The sequence below is a fragment of the Ruditapes philippinarum genome, unplaced genomic scaffold (genome assembly GCF_026571515.1).
Source record: "Ruditapes philippinarum isolate M1 unplaced genomic scaffold, ASM2657151v2 ctg3518_1_1_1_1, whole genome shotgun sequence".
In the NCBI taxonomy this organism is placed as follows: domain Eukaryota; kingdom Metazoa; phylum Mollusca; class Bivalvia; order Venerida; family Veneridae; genus Ruditapes; species Ruditapes philippinarum.
This window is the reverse complement of record NW_026866755.1, coordinates 34,731-41,462: the sequence shown is the minus strand read 5'-3', so window position 1 is coordinate 41,462 and position 6,732 is coordinate 34,731.

Sequence of the window (6,732 nt, the reverse complement as noted above, 5' to 3'; positions counted from 1 at the left end):
TGTAGTAAAAGTAGCAATATATGTATATGTCATAAAAGTAGCAATATATGTATATGTCGTAAAAGTAGCAATATATGTATGTGTCATAAAAGTAGCAATATATGTCATAAAAGTAGCAATATATGTATATGTCATAAAGGTAGCAATATATGTATATGTCATAAAAGTAGCAATATATGTATATGTCGTAAAAGTAGCAATATATGTATATGTCATAAAAGTAGCAATATATGTATATGTCATAAAAGTAGCAATGTATGTATATGTCATAAAAGTAGCAATATATGTATATGTCATAAAAGTAGCAATACATATATATGTCGTAAAAGTAGCAATATATGTATATGTAGTAAAAGTAGCAATATATGTATATGTCATAAAAGTAGCAATATATGTATATGTCGTAAAAGTAGCAATATATGTATATGTCATAAAAGTAGCAATACATGTATATGTCGTAAAAGTAGCAATATATGTATATGTAGTAAAAGTAGCAATATATGTATATGTCATAAAAGTAGCAATATATGTATATGTCGTAAAAGTAGCAATATATGTATATGTCATAAAAGTAGCAATATATATATATGTCATAAAAGTAGCAATATATGTATATGTCATAAAAGTAGCAATATATGTTTATGTCATAAAAGTAGCAATATATGTATATGTCATAAAAGTAGCAATATATGTAATAAAAGTAGCAATGTGTGTCATAAAAGTAGCATACATGTTTATGTCATAAAAGTAGCAATATATGTATATGTCATAAAAGTAGCAATATATGTATATGTCATAAAAGTAGCAATATATGTATATGTCATAAAAGTAGCAATACATGTATATGTCATAAAAGTAGCAATATATGTATATGTCATAAAAGTAGCAATATGTGTATATGTCATAAAAGTTGCAATTCATGTATTTGTCATAAAAGTAGCAATATATCATGTATATGTCATAAAAGTAGCAATACATGTATATGTAGTAAAAGAAGCAATATATGTATATGTCGTAAAAGTAGCAATACATGTATATGTCATAAAAGTAGCAGTATATGTATGTGTCATAAAAGTTGCAATTCATGTATATGTCATAAAAGTAGCAATATATGTATATGTCATAAAAGTAGCAATATATGTATATGTCATAAAAAGAGCAATATATGTATATGTCATAAAAGTAGAAATATATGTATATGTCATAAAAGTAGCAATATATGTATATGTCATAAAAGTAGCAATATATGTATATGTCATAAAAGTAGCAATATATGTATATGTCATAAAAGTAGCAATACATGTATATGTCATAAAAGTAGAAATATATGTATATGTCATAAAAGTAGCAATATATGTATATGTCATAAAAGTAGCAATATATGTAATAAAAGTAGCAATGTGTGTCATAAAAGTAGCATACATGTTAATGTCATAAAAGTAGCAATATATGTATATGTCATAAAAGTAGCAATAAATGTATATGTCATAAAAGTAGCAATGTATGTATATGTCATAAAAGTAGCAATATATGTATATGTCATAAAAGAAGCAATATGTGTATTTGTCATAAAAGTAGCAATTTTTGTATGGGTCATAAAAGTAGCAATAAATGTATATGTCATAAAAGTAGCAATATATGTATATGTCATAAAAGTAGCAATACATGTATACGTCATAAAAGTAGCAATATATGTATATGTCATAAAAGTAGCAATATGTGTATATGTCATAAAAGTAGCAATATATGTATATGTCATAAAAGTAGCAATACATGTATATGTCATGAAAGTAGCAATATGTGTATATGTCATAAAAGTAGCAATACATGTATATGTCATAAAAGTAGCAATACATGTATATGTCATAAAAGTAGCAATATATGTATGTGTCATAAAAGTAGCAATACATGTATATGTCATAAAAGTAGCAATATATGTATATGTCATAAAAGTAGCAATACATGTATATGTCATAAAAGTAGCAATATATGTATATGTCATAAAAGTAGCAATATGTGTATATGTCATAAAAGTTGCAATTCATGTTTTTGTCATAAAAGTAGCAATATATCATATATATGTCATAAAAGTAGCAATATATGTATATGTAGTAAAAGTAGCAATATATGTATATGTCATAAAAGTAGCAATACATGTATATGTCATAAAAGTAGCAATATATGTATGTGTCATAAAAGTTGCAATTCATGTATATGTCGTAAAAGTAGCAATATATGTATATGTCATGAAAGTAGCAATACATGTATATATCATCAAAGTAGCAATATATGTATATGTCATGAAAGTAGCAATACATGTATATATCATCAAAGTAGCAATATATGTATATGTCATAAAAGTAGCAATACATGTATATGTCATAAAAGTAGCAATATATGTATATGTCATAAAAGTAGCAATATGTGTATATGTCATAAAAGTAGCAATACATGTATATGTAGTAAAAGTAGCAATATATGTATATGTCATAAAAGTAGCAATGTATGTATGTGTCATAAAAGTTGCAATTCATGTATATGTCGTAAAAGTAGCAATATATGTATATGTCATAAAAGTAGCAATACATGTATATGTCATAAAAGTAGCAATATATGTATGTGTCATAAAAGAAGCAATATATGTATATGTCATAAAAGTTGCAATACATGTATATGTCATAAAAGTAGCAATATATGTATATGTGATAAAAGTAGCAATACATGTGTATGTCATAAAAGTAGCAATATATGTATGGGTCATAAAAGTAGCAATATATGTATATGTCATAAAAGTAGCAATACATGTGTATGTCATAAAAGTAGCAATATATGTATGGGTCATAAAAGTAGCAATATATGTATATGTCATAAAATTAACAATATATGTATATGTCATAAGAGTAACAATATATTTATATGTCATAAAAGTAGCAATAAACATGTATGTGTTATTTATATAACAATATCTTTCATCAAAGTAGGTACCCCGGTATATGTAAAAAAGTAGCATTATCATGAATAATGTGTCATATAAGGTACAATATGTAAATAAAGTAGCTAGATAACAGTGTTACAAAGTAGCAATATGTGTCATAAAAGTAGCAATATGTGCAATATATAAACAAAGTGGCAAAATGTTTTCTATGCAAAATACTAGCTAAAAATAATAAATTTAAAACATTTTATGCAATTATGACTAATAGATGGTAAAAATGTAAATGAAGCAAAGATGGTTTTGCTTAAATTGAATGTCAGTCTGTTGGAATGATAAGAAAGAAAATCAGTGTTTTAAAAATATATTTTAAATGGCAGATAAAAATATAAGCATTTCAAATATACACACAGAATGAATCAAATTTGATATGCCTGTATTGTTTGTATACAAACTGTGGCATATATTTACCCATACAAACTATATACAATAAAATGAAACGGTTAAACAGATTTTGTAAGTCACCTTGAAAAACCGCCAATATTTTCCATTTAAAAAGACTAGAGTGGAGTTTAAAGGGTAGTACAATGTAATCAACATGATTTGGAAGTCTGATAGAATATTTTAACCATGTTTTCTTTTATTAAACCCGTTGACAAATATGATTAGATTAGCATTGGGAAAAAAAATACTTTGGGCTAGAATGTTATGTCATAGATTCATAGTATGGGATGATTTATCTCTTGCTAAATTGTGGAATTATTGTTAATTCAGTATCTTAGTTTACATGTAAATTGTAGATTGTTAGGAACTATGAATAAACAGTATATAGAAACAATTGCAGTTTGATTAACACTAACTTGGTGCTTGTGCGTGTATATATATAATATATATGTGTGCGTGTTTACATAAATATTATGATACATAATATACACATATGTGATATTGTATGTTAATTATACGTTTTGGTAATTAACAGTAAAAAAACCTAATTAATGGTCTGATACAGAATCTATGTGACTTGTACTGTCAATATAAAGTTAGAGGATTCGTTATATACTGGGTGTATACTTGTATTTCTCAGGATGCCTTGTATGTTGGGGGGTATTGGTAAGTTGTTGTTGTTTTTTTATTTGCAATTTTCATAATGATATAATACCCTGTTTAATATGAGAATAACTGGAGATTAACCATTGTACAAATTTTTACATAATTATTTGATTATGTTTATATACATGTACATTACTGCATAGCACATACTTGTAAATTATATTTTGTATAGTGGATCTCCGTTTGCTCCATAAGAAATTGTCCATAGTGACTTCAGGGAATTTTTTTTTTGCTTATTTTATAACTGATATTTGGTCATGTTCCCAACTGAAAATAGCATAATCCACAGGAAAAAATTCCCAATTGAAAGTTACAAAATAAAAATATTGAATTACTGTTAACAAATTCTTAAATATTTAACAAATTCTTAAATCTTTGAAAATATGGGATTCTTCACTTTTATTGTGCTAAAATGTTTGAAGATGCCATCCTAGACAGTGATTCTTTTCATGTTCCCCAAATCCTGGAAAAAACCCTGGAATTACAGAGATTTAAATACCATGTTATAATATGAATGAAGTCCATTAAGGAGAGCATCTAGGGTTGCTGGTTTGAACCTAAGTGGGTGATGTGAAATTTCTCAATGTTTAATGATCCCAGTTATTTATTCAAATGGTGATTTGTCTTTCATAGCTAATTAAGAAATTTTTTGGGTAAGTAGTCATTCACTTGCAGTGAAATGCCATTACTTCAGTGAAACCCCATAAGCCATCAATATAGTGAACCCCATAAGCCATCACTACAGTTAAACCCCATAAGACTTCACTACAGTGAAACCCAATAAGCCATGACTACAGTGAAACCCCATTAGCCATGACTACAGTGAAACCCCATAAGCCATGACTACAGTGAAACCCCATAAGCCATCACTACAGTAAAACCCCATTAGCCATCACTTCAGTGAAACCCTCTTAAGCCATGATCACTACAGTGAAACCCCATAACCCATCACTTCAGTGAAACCCCATAAGCCATCACTACAGTGAACCCCCATAAGCCTTCACTACAGTGAAACCCCATAAGCCATCACTACAGTGAAACCCCATAAGCCATCACTACAGTGAAACCCCATAAGCCATCACTACAGTGAAACCCCAGTAGCCATCATTTCTGTGAAAATGCAGAAGCCATCACTACAGTCAAACCCAATATGCCATCACTTCAGTGAAACCCCATAAGCCATTATTTGTAATTCATTGGTAAAAGAGTCGATGACTTCTAATCCAGTTACCTCTCTGATGAGGGTTCGGTCCCTGGGAGATGCTTTGGTAGTTTAGCACAGAGGAAGGTAGTCTAGTCACGCCCGTTTAACTCACAACGAGTGAAAAATGTCCATCGGTAAAAATGTTGTGAGCAACTTCCATTCCTTGTTGTGAGCACCCATCTTTGACGTGTGACACGATAAACAAGGTGAGTTTTTCATAATTTTTGAAGATTACAGACATTTATGTAAAATTATCGGAATGCAGTTAGCTAGCGATGTGTTTTCCGAGTATGCACATGTAAAGATATTGTCTGTTGGTGGACAATTTGATGGAAATACCGTGCGACGCAGTCACTCGGGGTAGCTGGAAAACTGGAGACAATTTCTCTTTGGACCTAATTTAACATTGAAAACGTCGATTCTGGTGACGTTTTGTGCATTCTAACCTAAAACAAATGCCCACAAGTCTTCAGCGTAAATTATTATCTGAAAGTCTTCGTAGAGACGAAGATATACTCTTTTTTGCTTTAATCCTCGTTGTGAGCACCATAACCTCGTTGTGAGCAAGACAAGCGCAGTGCTTGTCTGGTTTTAATATGTAATTCAAATGGCAAGAATACAATTTTCGATCTACCAAAAGCAATCAAAACGTTTTTGTACAATAGTTTTTCTTTGCAATAGTTCTTCTTTTTCTTTTTTTGAAAATTATTCTTCATATTCACAAGTCATAACTAATCAGTGGAGGTAAATCAGGTATTTTATTTCGTATACTCTAGTGTGGCACGAGTGAACATCACGGGCTGTTTATGAATATTTCAACAATATCACGATCTGTGTGATACACACATACATGTGTTTATCCTGAGCTGAAGACTGACCAAGTTATGTAAAACAAGAACTATCACGGTAAGCTGACAATGCCCCTGAAGTGGTGCTTTGTCCTTTGATTTATGGACCAGATAGATTATTTGTTTTTGGACAATTATATCTTCAATGTGAAGGTAATTCAAGGTCAAGGATGAAATAAATATAGGTCAGTTGGAAGGTCTTGTCCAAAAGGGGCATTGTGTCCAAATATGAATTAATTCCACTTACTTATAAAGAAGTTATGACCAATGTTAAAGTCTTTGGATGTTCTAGAAGGTCATTCACGGTACAAGGTAAAAAAATACAGATCAATTTGAAGGTCTTGCCTAAAGGGGTGTTGTTTCAAAATATGAGTAGAATCCCTATACTAATAAGGAAGTTATGACCAATTTTTAAGTTTTTGGACAATTTGACCTTCAAGGTGAAGGTCAGTCAGGGGTCAGGGTCAAAAGAATATAGGATAGTTGAAAGGCCTTGTCCAAAGATGTGTTGTGCCTAAACATTATGCCAGGACATTATGGCCAATCTTAAATGTTTTTGGACAATTTGACCTTCAAGGTAAAGGCCATTCAGGGGTCAAGGTAAAAAAATACAGGTACATAGGAAGGTGCTAAGGGAT